The sequence below is a fragment of the Scardinius erythrophthalmus genome (genome assembly GCF_964197995.2).
Source record: "Scardinius erythrophthalmus genome assembly, chromosome: 3".
Lineage (NCBI taxonomy): Eukaryota > Metazoa > Chordata > Actinopteri > Cypriniformes > Leuciscidae > Scardinius > Scardinius erythrophthalmus.
In genome coordinates, this window is record NC_138223.1 from 14,244,790 (window position 1) to 14,264,795 (window position 20,006).

The following is a 20,006-nucleotide window of genomic DNA, read 5'->3' on the forward strand; positions in this document are numbered from 1 at the left end:
CGCTGATATTGATCCTCGTTTTAGTTCTCCTTTTGTCCAAAAGTCTGCTTGCCATGATTCATAATGTTTGAACGAAACAACAACAGCGTGAGCGTCCTGCTAGACGTAACGCAGTTGTCCACGTCTGTCGCCATGGTTACTATGGCAGTACAAGCGGAAACCAGGGATAATGCAGATATTATGTAATTGACAGGCGACAAGTGAACAGGGACGGGCACTTTTTAAAATTGTGTAAAATTTCTCTGAATTTACAAATTCTTGGAAACATTTAGGATAATGGAAGTACACAAATGAAAGAAATATATAACACTGTGGAAGTGGTTTTTGGATATTTTGATACAAAATTCTTACATATTGTACCTTTAACACGTTTTTAATCACATTGTTTTAAAAATGTTTTTTTCTTGGTTATGCGAAATTATCATTTTGCAAACGTTTTGGAGATACTTCAGAATGTTCAGAGAACAGAGAAAAGAAACAAGTATATATATATAAAAAAAAACATTAGATGAACGTCCAACTAAAACATTTCAGGAAAAAAATGTTCCATGAATAATGTAAAAATAATGTTTTTGTACTAATGTTTATAGAAATAACAGTATACATTATAAAATACAAAAAGAACATACTGGAAAAACATTTCTTCATAACTGAAGAACCTTGCCAGAACGTTATCCAAAATTCTGGGAACATTCTCTGTTAGCTGGGAACATGGTAATGCAGACAGTAGCAGATAGAAATTATGTCGGGATATTGTTATGATAATGTCACTCCACTTAAGAATAGCAACAGTTGAGGATTTCCAAACGCACTCCTTACAATAACTGATAATATGTCTCTCGTTCACTGAGGCTAAACGGGAGCAGACATAATGGATTAAAGAGAGATAGAGAGAGCCTATGCGAGAGAGCATTTAGACATAAAAATAAGATGCAGTTGTCGGATATCCCTTGGCCACTGACAGATTTATAACTTACAAAGAAAGTCGTGTAACACTCAGAGAGTGAAAACGCTGTCAACACTATTTGAGTCTCAGTAACTGAAACTATGGCATTCGCTTAGTGGCTATATGTCCGTTTTTATTATCCCCTATACCTTGAAACTAATGCAGAAAGTAAAAGAACACTCTAGAAAGATTTTCATAACATGCTGCGGGAACCAGCTTATGGTGTGAAGTTTCTTCTCTACTTGTTGGGCCTAAAATAAAGACACTAAAAACACTTATAATAGTCTGTAACATCTTTAAAAAGAATGAGTCTCTGGGTCATCACGAAAAGGAAGCAAAACACAGGCTATTTAAAGATCATCTACACTATGCAAACCAGTTTACTATTTTACTACCAAGTGTTATTTCCAAAATACTTTCATGGAAATTCGTAACTATTTTATGTTTTGGTGAATTACATTTGTATGTTTTCGTTCGATCTGCTTACACTGAAGCTTTAGTTTTTGGGGTGGATTTTCATGCTTAGTTTTTTCAATAAATTGTATGTTTTATACTACTCATATTGTACGAATTCATACAAATTCATCACAATTCACCTCAATATAAAATTCTCTCATGAGATTGGTTTTCATATTTCAGAAAACTCATACTTTAGTGAGATTGATTCTGAATCATCACCAAATAAACTGACAAACATGTTGCACTCTGACCAATAACATAAATTTTCCTTATTTTTCAACTCCTTCACAGCATCCACCTGGCTTATATATAATTCCAACCTTTACACAATCCTATTCCCGATGGGTAGAATTAAGTCCTGTCCATCCCACCTCAAAATGTTTTATTCTGATCCACAGCTGCAGCTTAGAGCGCCTGATTAGTTACTGGCAATATTAGTGCAAAGCCCTCTGGGTGTACTTGAGTGTGACAAACATTCAATGCCATCTGCAGCTTGTGTTAAAGGGCTATTAAGCTGGCATTTCCGTTATGTAATGGACAAGCTGCCACGGTTGTGCACTTACCCATGAATACTGTAATTCTCCATTGTTTGACAAGGTTCAGATGGTAGATATTGGTGTTTTCAGATAGATTTGTGGAACAAATAGCTAGAGTAAGCTCAGTAAAAATTTTGTCAGTAGCTTTGAGTGTTTGTTTGCCGTTTTCTTGACATGACTTAGATGCTAATAAAGTTAGGCTACCCTTTACCATTGCCTAGCATACATGCAGGCTTTCACTGTTCACCATTGGTTATTGGTAACACACTCTCACTCATTTGTGGCCTCTTAAATGCTCTCATCCACACACTCACATTGCCTTTGGAATGTCAGCACTATAGATCAGCATACAGTGACAGGACAGTGCAAGGATAGTGTTTCAATGGGCAGACCGGAGGAGTCACAACAGCTGTCTACACACACAGGCATACAGTATGATGAAATATACAATACTGTTCAACAGTTTGGGGTCAGTAATATTTTTCAACGTTTCGCTTAACAAATCGCTTATATCCCATGATCCTTTAAAAATAGTTCTAAAATGCTGCTCAGCAACTATTTTTAGAACTATTTTTAAAGGATCATGGGATATAAGCGATTTGTTAAGCAAAGGGTAATTATTGATAATTGAGCACAACAATTTTTACCTCAGGATCCTATAAAAATGTATCATGGCTTCCACAAAATTATTACAATTATCAGCACAACTCTTTTCAACATTGTTAATAAGACCCATTATTAATAATTATCCAAGACAGAGAAAAAAGGTGTAAAAATGTTACCTTTAGGGGTACAACAGGTTGTCACTGGGGCAGTGCCTTTAAAATGACATCTTTGTACCTTTTTTTAAATAAATAAATAAACAGAATCCTACAAACCCCAAACTTTTGAACAATAGTGTATTTTTTAAGTCCAATTCTGAAGTGTTAGATAAAGCAGTGCAGTCAAGACCTCTTCAGTTCTCTAGGGATCTTTCTTATTTTGTGAAAAAGTAATAGGAAGCAATATGACAAGTTAGAAAACACAATCTCAAATCGTGAAATCCATCATAAAGTTCTTTCATGCTTCTCAAAAACGTGTTAGTGGCTGCAGTAAACTGATCTGACAGCTGATTCAGAGTGGTTCCGGCAACCATGAGAACATCAATATGCGCCACATGATAGAAAATATTTCACATCTGACAGCTCTACAGATTTATTTGCTATTTATACATTTTCATATATTCATCAATCTCTCCATTAAGGGATAGTTTGTTCAAAAATTTAAATAATTAGTTTCTTGTAGCTTTCTGTGTAAAAAATGTCCTAGTGTTTTTTTTAAATATCATCTTCATTTTGCATTCAACATGCATTTAAAATGATCGTTATGGCAGCATTTGTAAGTAATCTATTAATGTCCTGTAATTCTTAACAGAAACAGCTTCAGGACTGTTATGTACTTAATCAAACATGGCCTGTATTGATGATTTTTACTTGAGAGGCACAGTTAAGAATGGCCCCTTATAAGCAGTGACATTTAATCATATTTATATGACAGAACTGGTGGCAGAGAGCATGTCTGTGTAATAAGGTAATTTTTTATCCCATATATAACAGGCGTTGAGTTAAATGTAGAACAGTGATATATTACGAATCTGAAGTGTCTACGAGTGAATGTGTGTGTCTTGTAAGCATAAATAAAATCGCTCTAAATAGGCCACCATCGACCGCCAAAGAATTTGATTTGGAATATTTTTAAACCACCATGACAGATTTAAAGGGCCAGAGAATTTTAGTCAGCTAAATAAATCAACTCTGCATAACTTGATGACAGAATCTACAAAACAGGGGAGGACAACATCAAGCATGACACAACAAAATTAATGTTGATGTTCAGTCAGATTAGCTGTTCTATCTAAAGCTATGTGGGAGTGAGAGGAGGAATATAAGAGGTTGTTCTGCAGTTGTGCGTGTGTGTTTGTGCCATTAAAGAGAGATGTGGAGGCCATTTGGGTTTCTAAAGTTATACAAAAGTTGTCATTAGTGTACTATTGGATGCCCAAACGAATGTGTGTGTCTAAAAGTTTTTTGTAGACCCTTTACACTCCTGCCCAAACCAGACTCTCTGCCTCCCTCAGTCAGAGATGCTGATTCATTAGTGGCTTCGACCGAAATGCCACAAACCACATTCCACTTCCTATTAGTGCAGTGAAGCGTCTGGCACAGTACACAATATGTAAACTATGCTAATGTTTTGAGCTAAACCAGATTTTTCAACTGAGTTTATGCAAAAGCAGTGTTTTTTACAAACACAATGATAAATGCTAATAACATAATTCTAAGTGCTAAATGAAGCAAGAATGGGATGAGAATCTGTAGAAGGTTTTTCTTACATACAGTACACTTTACATATTGATACTTTGCACGTGACGTCAGTTGTACTGGCTGGCCGGCAAGAACGTCATTCTCTAGCAACGAAAACCAGTAAACTAATCAAGGATCTTGCCCGGACGTTGCCAGTTTTAATATAGAAAAGTTGGTGTTTTGAGGTGTACACGACATGCCAGATAGTTGTTGTGCGATTGGATGCACTAACCGCGTTTGTTGCCCGCCAGATATCACGTGACTGCAAAGTATCAATACCGAACAATTTTGAGACACATTTTTTTTCATTTTACTGTCTCCTTATGAAACATTTACACAACTGTTCAAATTTGAGGTCTGTACAATTTTTTTTTTTTTTTTAAAGAAATTAATACTTTTATTCAGCAAGGACATTCAGTGGCAGTAAAGACATTAGAAAATGTTACAAAAGAACCACAACTGTTTTCAACATTGATAATAAGAAACGTTTCTTGAGCACAAAATCAGCATATCAGAATGACTATAGGCCTATATTATAATAATATCCTCCACAGAATTTTGAGAGAAGCTACCGTACAGGTGATCAAACAATGAATGCAACTGACACTGTTTATTGTTTCATAAAGGTTTAGAGGCAGGAAATGAATAATGTGCCCATAATATTGTCTTGTATGGGGAATTCTGCCCTATTGCCAACTTAACCAGAGTTATTTCATCATGAAATCGAGCCATCATCAAACAATCATGTTATAGCAAACTGACAAAAATGATTCTGGAGGGTATTCCTGCTGGCAGTACTCCAGTACCGCAGAGTGATTTATTATTTATTTTCTTTATAAAGCGCAATGTGGTTTACGGTAGAATGCAGTAAATTATTTTTATTGTATCATGTGGTTAACTGTGTGACACAGGCAGTATGGTTACATGAGGAACTCAGAAAGCAATAACACTGAAATAAAACAGAGCTACATGAGTCAAGTTTAATTCAGTCCGGTGCTGCCTCATATTATTTTAACCGATATGATTGGAACATGATCCAGATTCCTGCTACTGTGACAGACATAGAAAAACCTACACTGGTGAAAGCCACAACCACAAAGAGACTTTGCATGCAGAAATAAACCTTCATAAAACATATCACAGTCAGCCCATGTGTTATACTCATATTCTCAAGGAATCATAGGAAACCAAACACACAGACAAAAAAAATCAGAAAGCAAAGTCCGCTCAAATAATGTGCCGATGTGAAATTTCCACTTGTTTCTGTTTGCAATAACTGTGCTATAACATGGTGTGGTAACGCTGGAAAAATGATGCTACCCTCTTGTTCACTGATCCGCTCCTCGCTGCTCTGCTCACATGCTCTGATAGTAATAGCTTTGTAGGACTATTATTTGGATAATTGGTCAAATCTGTTGCACAGAACTAAATAAAGAATAATATTGCCTATTTATATTAAATATGAATATATTTTCTGTATAATTTTAGTTTGTTACTTTCAATAAAAGTATTTTTTTTTATTATTCATAATCATTAAAATTATTGAATTTAATTTAAAAGTCTACAGTATTAATACAATTATTTAAAAAAAAGCTAATTTAAAATAAAAAAAAACAAATAATTATTAAAAAGCATTTTTAGTTTTGTTTTTCAGCCAAGAGCATCCACAATCTTCAATTTAGGCCCAGAACTTTCATACCAGGGATGTACGATTTCCAGTAGAAATTCAACTTTTCTATTTTATTCTACGAAATTCTAATTTCTACTGGAAAACAATACACAATACAGATAAAGTAAAGACTTTTTGCAATACACTTACATGTAAAGGGTAGACCTTTAAAAAATATGCGACGGAGATAAGGTGACTCTTTGGTCTAAGGGGAAAAGGTCATGACATGTCAGGGCCACTATGGCGGGCACGCTCACAGACTGTAACCACTTAAGAGTATGTGTGTGTGCGTGTGCTTAAGTGTGTGTGTGAGTGCATACGCCCCTATTTAAAGCTGTGCAAGAAAAGAGCAGTAGATAAACCGCTTTAACTATCAGACTCACCTATCTGTACAGTTTTCAATCTATCGATATGTTTGGAACAGGCAGCTATTTCTGGATGTGAGTTACATTACATTTATTTTCACATCAAGTCAATTTTGGTGGTGAACAACCAAACACATACCACTTAAATACAAATTCTGAGGGCAGCAATGTTATCCTTCCTTCAGAATTTCAAGCCAGATGTCCATATAAATCTGAATGCAGACACAAGTCTCAATTCCCTCCAAACACAAGATCCATCCAAATAAGGAAGAATCCAGTTTGTCTTTTCACGGAACAAGCTTCTGAAACATTGCCAAGATATTTGTTTGGTACATTTTTCGTAGGATATTTTAAAAGCCTCATATCTTAAAAGCGTCATGTCAGGAGTTTGAGAGACTGGGTGGTTAAATACCAGCTGCTGTTGCTTGGTCTAGATTGCTCTCTTGGTTTCCCAACTGACCACATATATTCTAGTTAAATGCAACAAGGCACTTCTGTTTCCCTGGAGCTTTACCCTTATGATCTCCAAAACAAAACAAGACCATAAAGGCAAATGAAACACTGCTGGTCCAAAAGAGTGTTTCCAGATAAATTAAATCCAAAATAATGATATAATGATATACTACAGTCTTTGTCCCTGCTGCTGTGTTAAACTGAATAGGAATAGAAAAACCATTCAAAGTTGTGATCTATATTCTGTTTATGACGGAAGAGAAGTTACCATTAGGCTTGACGCAAATCCGAATTTCTAAAAGTCAACATGATAACAAAATGTTTACTGACTTTCTAAATGCACATCCCTGGTCTTATTGTGAACAATTTTCATATTCCCATCAGTGCATAATGTCCCAAATGGACAAAAACTGCTAGTCTTTGCAATATTTCATCAAAATATAATAGTTTACTCTACTTTTGAAATTGAAACCTGAATTTTCCTTTTAGCCTGACATCACCAATTCCATTCTAGAATGTAAAGCCCACACTTTTCAAAATCCATTCGATGCTAAATGGATCAAATCAAGTTACGTCCTATATTTTTTGATATGGAATATCCTGTTTCACTCCTAAATGTGTTCGATTAAAGCAAAATGGGTGTAAAGTCCATTTTATGTTAAAGATGGTCAAATTAACAGAATACATGTCTTTGATTGAATATTACATCCCCATTTAGATTTTACATCTGAAATCTGTTACAAAATAGAATATAATAGAATAGAATAGAATAGAATAGAATAGAATAGAATAGAATAGAATAGAATAGAATAGAATAGAATAGATCTGCTTAGTGTTTCATCGTATTTTCTACTCCATACTCTAACATGCACAACACATGGCAGGGACTCTTGAAGCCACTGAACTGTAGGGTGATTTGATTATGTAATGCAGCATCTCCTCAGAGCATGCAGGGTCTGATGACATATTCATCATGATAACCTGTTACTCCTCACAGAGTTGACAAAATATTCATGCCTAAGGTAAAAAAAAAAGAAAAGAAAAAAGTGATGATATGAGGAAAATGAAAATTAGGGAGCTTGGGGACAACATGTCAGACAGAGAAACAGGAGACAAATATACAAACAATAGCCCTAAGGTTTGGACAATCTAATTTGGTGAGATGAAATTTTTTATTATGTGGTAGAGGAAAAAGAATTAATATATTTTTAGCAGAATTTGAAGAGGATGAAAACAGGGAGAGAGAGAGAGAGAGAGAGAGAGAGAGAGAGAGAGAGAGAGAGAGAGGCGATTAACCAATAGAAACCGCAAGGACAGAGAAATTAGAAATTCAGTGAGAGCCTGTGGCATGCAGTATTATGTAAGATGAATGAGTTCCTTCAGTGCACGATATTAACAAAGACCAGTTCCCCACACACACACATACACACCAGGCACCACAGCGGAAACTTCATTAGGACTCAGTGCAAATTGGACTAATTGCTGTGGTTTGTGTGCACCATGAACATGACAATAAAAGTTTGGCTCATGAAAGGAACATGAACAATATCTCTTATACATTCATGCACAGTATGGGTTTTGTGGTATGATTCATAAATTGTTTCCTCATGGGGACAGAAATTTTAAAACATCATCAAAAATGGCAGGTTTCCTCCTTACTCCCTACAACATAGGAAATACCTGGACCACACACACACACACGCGCGTATGGACAACATGTTTTGGTTATTTCTTTTAAAGTTTTTGTATTTCTATGAACCCAATCGGTCACATTTATGAAATACATCATGATTGTGCGGAGATCAGTTCATAACAACTAACAATTACTCTGAAAAACATGCAGTGTTTCTTCTTTGGCAAAACACAAAGGTGTGAAATATTTTGTTGCCTTCTCATCTATGTACTATGTACACTAACACTCCTTTAAAAACTTACTTCAGATGGGAAAGTCCTAACAGTTACTGGACGGCACAGGCCACATCACATGCTTAACTTCGATCATAGTAAACGGGTGGACAGAGGAAGCTTGAACAGAATCACCTGCAATCCATCCATCATACTTAAGTCTGTGAATAATGTCACCCAGCCACTCCAGTCCAAATACCACTGATACGATGAGTCTAAATATAAAGCCCTGCACCTCTATCCTGTTTGAAAAGCATGCTCAACCAAGTCATCTACAAAAATACATTTCTACAGGTGTTTGGAGGGCATACGCTTGGTTCAACTTATAATTTTTAAATACCATTCAAAAGGTTTGGGTCAGTAAGATTTTTTTTTCCTCTTGCGCTCACCAGGGCTGCATTTATTTGATCCATAATACAGTACATTTTGTGAAATATGAATACAATGTAAAATAAATGTTTATTATATAAAAAATCTATTTTAATATATTTTAAAATGTATAGGCTACTTTGTTCCCATGATGGCAAAGCTGAATTTTCAGCAGCCATTACTTTCTTTACATTACAGTCTTCAGTGTCACATGATCCTTCGAAAATATTTCTTAAATGCATAATATTTTTTTCAGAATTCTTTGATCAATCGAAAGTTCAAAAGAACAGCATTTTTATAACAATGTATACTGTAAAAATCCTTACTCTCTTTGAATTAATTACATGCATTCTTGAGAATAAAAGTATTAAAATCTTTTTAAAAACTACCATTACTTTTGAACAGTAGTGTGTGTGTGTGCGCGCGCGTGTGCGTGTGTGTGTGTGTAATGAATATGAAAAAAAGATTCTGATCAGAATGCCAAAAATATAATATATTATTAATATATTAATATATTATAATATATTATAACAGTTGTGTGTAAAAGTGTTTGAGTTTGACTTACCATTGTATTGGCGTTTGTTGTGTTAGTGTTAGTGTGAGTTTGGGTTAGTCTCCAGTTTTTATAATTAGTCAAATATAAATAAATCTCTATTGTATGTATGTCCACATCTAGCCAGATACATGTCCAGTGTGTGTGTGTATGTGTGTGTGTGTGTGTGTGTGTGTGTGTGTGTGTGTGTGTGTGTGTGTGTGTGTGTGTGTGTGTGTGTGTGTGTGTGTGTGTGTGTGTGTGTGTGTGTGTGTGTGTGTGTGTGTGTTTGCCTGCATGCCCTGTTTGGCCAGGTTTCCAAGTATTCCCAGACCACTGAAACTCAAACTCACCGTGTTCCCTTTTGAGGCCTTTGTTGTGGTGAGAGCAAGTGAGCTTAAACTAATCACACACAAACAGAGGAATGAGGAAGAGAGGGAAAATACACAAAGAGCTGGTACACACATCCTCTCACTCTTCCCATTTTCTGTATCTTTTCTGTATCAAAAACAGAGAATGTCAAATAATGTGCTGGTGTGTGTTACCAAGTTGTTGTCTGTTTTTAGATCTGCTACTGTACTTAAAATATAAATCATTTAAAATTAGTGTGTGTGCAGGTGTGTGTGTGTGTGTGTGTGTGTGTGTAATACAATCAGAGATCTCACTTTCTATGTACTTTAAGGGTGATGAGATCAAGGTGACATTCCAGAACACCAGAGACTAACTAAAGACCCACACATACATGCACACAGAAGTAAGACAAATCACAGACAGCCTTCATCCTATAGCATGTTGTGCTCCCAATGGAAAACATTTGTAAAACATTCTTGCAAAAATTGTTGTGTTAAATTGAATGTGACAATGTAAGAACGGACTGATTCATGCAGCAATTTGTTCTCCTCACATTTCACGAATAAAGGCCAAAATTAAAACAAAAATAATAATAATAATTTATGGAAACAAATGCTACATATCTAAACAATTAACAGTTCATGCAAACAAGTATAGTATATCTCAAATGATAGAGAAAGAAAGAAAGAAAGAAAGAAAGAAAGAAAGAAAGAAAGAAAGAAAGAAAGAAAGAAAGAAAGAAAGAAAGAAAGAAAGAAAGAAAGAAAGAAAGAAAGAAAGAAAGAAAGAAAGAAAGAAAGAAAGAAAGAAAAATATAATACAAAACTATAGATGCACTTATTACGTTCCTTTATTGTGGTGTTAAAGAGTTTGTCACAATACGTTTCCATTCACTAAATTCTAAAAATGTGCATAAAAAATGTATGCACACAATTGAGACTGATATTTTTTATCCAATAGGAAGACATGCACATAAACTACAATGGAAACACATCTACCAAATAAATCCCTTGATGTGCAAAAAAAAAAAAGAAAAAAAGAATTTGCCTCAACATAGGATGTGATTGGACAACTGGACTAACCAGTGAACCAATTTTATTGCACACACAGTATCTAAAATGTTGGTTTGGTCATTCTGAAATACCTGAGCCAATGTCTGTCATCAAAATGGTTGGGTATAATTACCACCCATAAAACCAGGCATCATGCCTCCAAATGCAAGATAACATGACAGTGTTTATTACATTTCATCTGCCCGCTCTGAGGCACAAATCACTGATGATGTACAAAAGAAGAGCTACAGTGGCTTCCCCGATTGCAGCAACTTCCATTTTTATGCATTTAGCACCAATTTCCCAGTAAGTGATGATTTTGTTCTCTTTAACACATAGCTATTATTAATAACTGTGTGTGAATATAACTGTATTTGAAGCACCCTGAACCAATTCTGACAACTGTGTTCAGATGCTGTATGAGCGTATAGCCTTCCTCTTACATACAGTGGCACAGACTGAATTGCTGCATATACTCCCTGGGAGACTTACTGCAGCTTTTGCAGCAATATGACTTGCATTGTGCTGACCTTCTCACCAGTCATATCTCTGAACATTTTCCATAAAAAAGTGTACATGCTCTTTAATTCTGACTTCAATGACTCAGTGAAAGTGTAAAGATCATTATATTTCAATATCCAAGCCATTCAAAACCTATTGAGTTCCTCGCAGCATACATTGGCAGCTACCTTCTAATAGCATCCCAGTGTAATGGAAACTCATAAGTGTCCAAGTTAGAATGCTGTACATAGGCAGCGACTCAAATAGTGTTCCATATAAAAGACTACACAATAAAGTTCAATAGAGCATAAGATAACAACACAATACTAGTCTCCACCTTATTTTCCAACACGGAAGTAAGTCATTTCCCGTGAATGTGCGAGACATCCGATTCATTAGCCGCTATAGGTAAGTGCAGTAAACGTTAAAACTATTTAGATTATGATTATGATAATAAATTACAATAGCATGAGAACACATACCAGATAGCAACATAATATACACAACATAAATACATGTTTTATATATGCCTAATCAGCATTACTGCATTGTCTTAGAATCTCCCTTAGAATTGGGCTAAATCAAGGTATCTTAAGAGGGGGCAGCATAATTAGTATGTACATCATTTGGAACAATCGATCTGTGGGAAGTGCTTACTCTGCCTCTGTAGGTGCCTCACGAGCAGAGAACATCTCTTTCCTTGATACTGACATAATATTAACCAGATATATTCTCAACACCACCATATACTAGCCACTATACATGGTGCAAAACTTTACTGTGATCTGTCAGATTTTTTGTCATATTAGACATGAAGTCAGGCACATGAAGAGACAATGCCATTTCACTAAGATGCGTGATCAGCACAACAATAAGAGAAAGCAAGAGATGTGGGGAAAGAAAGAGACACAGAACAAGCATAATCCTACCTTCATATAAATTCCACTCGCGCTCTCATTCAAAAGTCAGGGAAATGTCACTTTTCTGCTTGTCTTGAATTCGCTTTTTTTAATTAGTTTTTTGTTCTTCTGTATTCAGGCTATCATTGTCAAGTCTCACCATCCAGAGCAGAGCACCACTCCGGGGAGACAGGAGAGTTAGACAGTGAAAGATAGGTGGGGTTAGTGAGAAAAAGGGAGAGATCAGATAGGTCTATTTTGGTAGTTGGACATGCTTCTGTAGTGGCTAGAAAGTTCCCCTCTGAGGTCTGCATGGCTCCACCTGTCATGTCTGAATCAGTGACCCAACATCTTCACATCCACTGTAAGCGGCTCAGTAACCTCAGGGAAATTTAACAAGCCATAAAGCACCTTAAAGTGTCAAGCGATTTTGCTTCACATCGAAATTATGGTCCCAAAGAGAGATTCTAACGTACAACAGGGCAGTTTGAGAAATATGCATGCCTAATCTACTGACCTAGCATTTAAGAGACGCATACATCACCACATCAAAATGCTGATTAATGTGTGAATTTGTGTGCATAGCTGTTTTTACTGTGACTGTAAGCAGCTGTACAATGAAGTTAAAGCAACTGACAAATATATCTGTGTACAATGTAAAACAACAACAACAACAACAACAACAACAAAAACAAAACACTTTTAATAAAAACTGACAGCTGTTACCAAATTTTCAATGTAAAAAATATGGTAACAATGTTTTTGTCATTACAGATATTTTGATATCACGTTTTGCCTGTTTTAGTCGACTTTGAGTTGGATTTGCACTGTTTTATTCAGTTTTATGTCTTTGATCATCTTTCGCCATAGTGTTCGATTAGCCCTTATGTGTTACGCCTGTGTCTTGTTAATTATCTTGTTCAGTCCCTAGTGTTTCCTGTTCCTCATGTAATCTTAAATTTTTTTTTTTACATTACATTACCTATTTATTGCAACCCTTTGCTGACAGATGACTGTATTTTATATCATTCTCAAAGACTCGAAATTCTTTGTATGTCATCTTTCCATTAACTGTGGTCAATACTATAGATGGTGCATACTGTAGTGTCATATACACACAACAAAACACTAATTAAAACAAGTTTAACAGCTATATAAAAGTTGAAGTGCTGTTTATCCTAGGGTCTGATGTTGTGGTACTAAACTGTCATTTAAGGTTATGTAAAATATCTCATAGGATTCAATAATTAGATGTAATAAGTATGCATGTGAAGGGATCATATCACTAAACCCTATTTGATTAATCAGTTCAAACAATGTAGGAGAATGATTTAAGTTCTGTTGCCCTTATTTGCTGTGTTTTCCATGGTCACGGCACAACTGATTTAATAAAAGGTTTAATGAAATTCAAAAACTATTTTTTAATGTCCTTATATGATCTGTTAGTGAGGTGTAGAGAATTAGACATCTGTAAGTGGGTTGGTGTGAGTTTAGTCTGAAGTGATGCATGACACGGTCTCTGATACAACGGCCTGCTGGCCGGTCAGCGCTGGATGAAAAAGGACGCGATCACAGGTCCTGTACATGCCAGGCATGACTGTGCTATCACAACGAGCTGCAAACTGATACTATGCACAACAATGATGTAATGGTAAGTAAATGTTCCAGTAGCCTGATAAAACTACAGTTAGGAACATTTGAGAACAATACAAATAAGAACTGTTCTAGGAGAGATTACACAGATAAAAGACAAGAAGTTATGGCTAAGAGAAAATCTGAGGAAAGCCACTCATTTATGTTATTTAATTTACTTCATCGTTCACCAGAGAACATCATACAATGACACAGCATAAACTTCAAAAACTAAGCTAATCAATTTACCAAAGTAAAGGAAACTTGACGCATAGGTTTAAAATAAATTGATTCCAATAACAACAAAAATGTATATATTTTAAAGCTTGATGCCATCATTTTTATTTATTAAACTAGATTTTAATCATCTATAGTCCTTAAAAAAACATTTAAGTACTGATGGTTTAAAGCACATGGGAATAAACTGGAATTTTTCTTTAATCTCCAAAGAAAACTATTGCCAACTCATAAGTCATACGCAGCGAAATGCTGAGGTGGTGCAAAGGACCACTGCAAAACCATTACCGAACTGCTGTTTTATGGCCAGCAAACAGTTCTTAAAAAGCAAATATCAGGCTAAATGCATATAGTGGATGTGACAAATAAAAAGTATACAATTAATTTAGCTGAATCCCTGTTTTCACAAAGGAATCACACTTAACCATGCAATTACTTCCACTCCCACTCTTGCAAATACTAATATACACTCACATCCACTATTAAATGTCTAAAATTAAACAAATGTGTATTGAAACAGTGGAGGGAATGGATAGACATTACCTCTGTTGACCCATGTCAACACTATCACAATGAATATGAGCTAAACATTCCTGACACAGCAAGTGAGAAGTTATAAAAAGCATTGCTGTTGATAATATACAGTAACGCTAACAATTATACAATATCTGTGGGTCGATACAGCAGTCACTGCTATTTGCCCTGTGTTTGGCAGCACTAGTTTTATCTGGAGATGATAAATGGAATGTACAAACAAAACTCTAATCAAAAATTAGAATGCTCTGGACCACACTGACCAAAATCATTGTAAGTGTAGTAGAAACTATAAAATCATCTTTTTTTATGGCCTGTTTCCCAAAAGCATCATAGCTTAAAGTAGCAGCACTTAAAATCACCATAGATCTACAAGTACTCTTCAGTTGCTAAGTGCATCACCTGCATACAGCAAAATTACACCTAAAATGAATGTATTGTATAGTTTATGCAGCAATGCCAGATATGTTGAAATCTGAACACATGTATTTTAGTTTAAATTAAAATAATAGGCTACAATTTAAAATAAAACATACAATGTATTAAATATATTAGATGAAATTTGTAAATAAAGATAAATAAATATGGCTCATGTGAAATGCATTCAAACACCTTGCATGAGAAAGCCCTTAAGAGTCAATATCCATCATTATCGGGACGCAGGGCCAAGGTTTCTCTGAAAGTAGTGATCAGAGCATTTCTCTTGCCTCCACTCAACTACAGTGGGCCTAGAAAGTAATCTGCACTTTATCCGGCACTATTCTAGGGATCTCTACCCAGTAACATTAGACAAATGTACACAGGCACCTTGGCTTCAGGCATGCAGATCTCATCACACAAACACTCAGCGTTGGGTTCACAGAGATGCTTTCTTTAGCACTTCACACCTTTTTGACACTGACACTAGGTGCATGTGTCTGTCTGTGTGTGTTACAGAAGCTCTGGTCTACACATTCCTGCAGATTATATTCTCATTGAAAATGCAGATTTAAGGCAGTTTTATATATGGCACACACTGAGGTCATAAACTTTGAGAATGAGCCATAAATCCTGCATTAAATATTAATGATGATGAGGAATTTAAGTAACTTCAGAGAGAGGTTTATTTGCTTCGGGGGTTTCCCTCCAGAGCTGCTTTTGCCTTAATTCTGTTAACGCAGTGATTGAAAGCTTTCAGTTTCATGTGTGCTACATATTTCAGAAAGGTAACAACTAGATTAGAGTTGCCATTAAGCATCCTTATATACAAGTTAATCAAGTTAATGTATTGAAAACCTTTACTTTTGATTGATTGCGTAACTCTGGAACTATTCCATTGCTGAACACACACATCTCTCAGTGTGAGGTCAATGGCGTGATCTGGTGTGACTTTTCCCCGCTAGTTAATCTCCCACAAGAACAGTATTTAAATGAATGTGTATTACAGATATCGAGAGATAAAGAGAAAGGAAAAGAAATCATCTCACTTTACTGTCATTATATCATCATATACACACAATATCACACAGATCTGGTTCACAAGAGATTAAAGCACCTCTATTCTCTCTGTTTGACACATTAACATCATATCCCTGGGCTATAGTCACCTCATCAGATTTGACTAAAGAAACATCACCATTTAAACAAGAAATTTAATCTAACTTCTTCAGTGAGTTTATCAGTACATATAGATACCACTATAAAAGGAAACAGGATTCTAGAAATATAATAAAACATATTTTTTTAAAGTACATTTTTCATTTAACTATAAATAAAAGCAAAACATATAAATAAAATAAAACATACTGAATTATTATTATCTAAAATTATATTATTACAATATATATATATATATATATATATATATATATATATATATATATATATATATATATATATATATATATATATATATATATATATATATAATACTATAAAAGGAAACAGGATTCTAGAAATATAATAAAACATTTTTTTTAAAGTAATTTTTTGCATTTAACTATAAATAAAAGCAAAACATATAAATAAAATAAAACATACTGAATTATATATATATATATATATATATATATATATATATATATATATATATATATATATATAGTAATAATATAATTTTATATAATAATACAAATGGTGTATTTACTGATGAACTCACTGAAGAAGTTAAATTAGCCTAAATTTCTTGTTTAAATGGTGATATTTCTATAGTCAAATCTGATGAGGTGACTATATCTGTATTACACATTCATTTTACTGTGGTCAAGTGTGGTCAAGTGTGTGGATTTGCATTTTATTATCCGGTGATGGGATTATTTTATTTCACAAGAATTTCAGCACTGTGTCCATGATCATCTGATTCAATCATAATTTTGTGCAATGCAAAGTCTGTACACAGCTTGTGTTAGAAAAGAGATTTAATTATATTCTAATATACAATTATATATACACAGTATATATATACAGACTTTGCATTGCACAAAATTATGATTGAATCAGATGATCGTGGACACAGTGCTGAAATTCTTGTGAAATCCATCACCGGATAATAAAATGCAAATCCACACACTTGACCATCATCCGTACACAGATCGGTCATTACCTCCACCGCTTACTGGACCTCACTAATGAGCTGGTAATGACAAGCCTCTTAATTGTTATGTTAATCAATTAAGCCAAAGGATCTTGGCGTAGGATTTTGGGACACAAGCGCTCTTTGTTGTTGTGGAAGGTCATGCTAGATTGAGTTACGGGTAATCAGTTTCACTTTTTGCACAAACTCAATTCACACGCCAAAGCATTGGAATTAGGACAAAACTGACACAATTTTATTCTGACACTTGTTGGGTCAACTATTACAACACATCAGAATCGCAGAGTAAAACATCTAAAGGAGGCGAATACAGCACCATCCAAATGTGCAGATGTGCTACTGTAACCAACGCCATGTAGGCTACTGCAAACTGAGAAGCAGCAGAGAATACAAAATTGGTGATGAGAAAGTGTTACAACATCTGATAGCTGTACATTATGTTTCGAGATCATCATAAACAGTTCAGCTAAGCAAATATAGTTTTTTCATTAAAGGGTCCATGCTGTGCCACATATACCGGTCTCAATTTATTATTCTATAATGGTCTGAAATCTCCAGGTAGAATGATGTGCTGCTGGAATGTGCAGCTGAATTATGTATCTGAAATGCTCTGCCTCCATCCCTAATATCTGCCTTTGATAACTGACTCTCATGTCTCTGGAATGTCATGCCTCAAAAATCTGTATCTGTTTAACCTACTGTTTGTAACGTGTCGTTAAAATTTTGTTTCTGTAGCCTATACTTTGTCTTTTAATTCTGCGTCTAATATGTTGTTTCTTAAATCTACCTCTAAATCTGCCTCTGTGATTTCAAACTCTGCTCATTCTATGCGCTACTGTGATTCTGTCAGTGTGTGTCCGTGAAACAAGCGTTTCTTACCCTGAGTAATAAACACGCATATGGAGTCATCCACCGCAGTTACACACTAACGTGCCGCATGTAAGTCCATCAAAGTCAGAGACGAGAGAGAGAGAGAGAGAGAGAGAGAACCCAGACTGAAAGCACACACCTGCTCTCCGCTCGGTTCTTCTCCGCTGTGCCGTGCCGACTCCAGATAAACGCGTGAACGCGCATGGACTATGCCACTGCGCGGCACCACCCTTTCCTCTTGGGTCAGTGGCTCTCGTGCGGAGCTGGAGAGCTATTGGAATAGCATTGCGGTAAAACTGTCTCTTTACACATGACGAAACACTTCTCACACGTAGGCGGAGGAGGAGGAGATAGAAACGCAATATCACATTCGTTTTGCTTACTTTAAAGGACGCGACGCTTGAGCGCGAGAGCGCGTATGAGCACGTCACGAACGCAAGAGGCTAGTCCTTAATAGAGACTTTATCCAGACATCATCCAATCGTCGCTTGTTTCTCAGGGAAGAGGAGTATTTTATAGCACAGTCCGCGCGTTCATGTGTGAGATGGAGAGCAGCGCCGCGCATTGGTCCCTCACAGGTTCTCAGTAGTCATGGCAACCAGAACACTTCAATCAGCGCGAGGGCTCAGGGGAGCACAAACTGTGATGTGAGATGCTGAGGTCACCTCAAGGGCAAAAGCACCGCATTGAACTGTTGTATCAGTCTCTAAAGTTTGATGAAAAGTTTGTACAGAGTAGAACTGAAAGGCATCTCCGACTATTAATGCTGCCGTTTGACCTGCCACCAATATAGTCCTCAGGAATGTGGAGTTGTTATTAACAAAGAATTGCAATGAACCAGATTCCACTGGGTGAATACAGGTTCTGACATCATTTCTGGCTGTGTGTAATAAAATAGCAAAATATGATGGCGCATGTGATAACATATAATAGTTTTCAAATTAATAATTTATATTTTCTTTGATGCTTTTACATTGACAACAACTGGCAAACTGGTATTGATTGGTAAATTGGGACCATGTTTAAGTAATTTTAAGAGGGGCAATAAATTATATTTGTATTTCACCATCAAATATTAGAGGAATAATACTACATGTTATGTAAATGCATGCTTAAGACTTACTAGGCATTACTAGAAGTAATAATAATAATAATGTTTATAGTTATTATTATAATTATTAAGAAAGACATTAAAGGGAAGAAGGCCAGGACAGGCCTAATTTTGTAAATCTATTATTATTATTATGCATTTTATTGATTACATATATAATCAAATATTGCTGTATTGCTGTAATAACTACTTTATAAATGTATCCCAGTTTGCCAGCCAATTCCTGTCAAATTGTTATTTGTGGTCTGTGCGTGTTAAAGAAGTTTCTGTTTTTAATATTTCTTATTTTTAAAATAGTATTGTGTGAGGGAATTTTGGACCATTTGGACTTAAAAACAACAACAAAAAAAAACAACAAAAAAAAACAAAAAAAACAATGCCAATTACAAATTAATAGAAAGTGTCCCACTTTAACTCTCTTTATTCTATATGTATAATAAACAGGACATCAATTATTTAAATAATAAAATAAATAAAATAAGAACATCACTAATAGGATGTGGATATACACAAATTATGCCATCATATAAAAAGTTAGTCTCTCTCTCTCTCTCTCTCTCTCTCTCTCTCTCTCTCTCTCTCTCTCTCTCTCTCTCTTTCTCTCTCTCTCTCTCTCTCTCTCACACACACACACACACACACACACACACACACACACACACACACACACA

The 20,006-nt window shown here is 35.4% G+C and overlaps 1 protein-coding gene across 1 annotated transcript in view; it reads right to left on the reverse strand.

Annotated features, from left to right (window-relative positions):
* The window catches only part of sorbs2a (sorbin and SH3 domain containing 2a), a 54,392-nt gene extending 35,849 nt beyond the window's left edge, over window positions 1-18,543 (reverse strand). The window contains exon 1 of the mRNA XM_081362235.1: window positions 18,364-18,543. The gene's annotated coding sequence lies outside the window, so the exon portion shown is untranslated. The remainder of the gene's footprint in view (window positions 1-18,363) is intronic.
* Window positions 18,544-20,006: the final 1,463 nt, after the last annotated feature.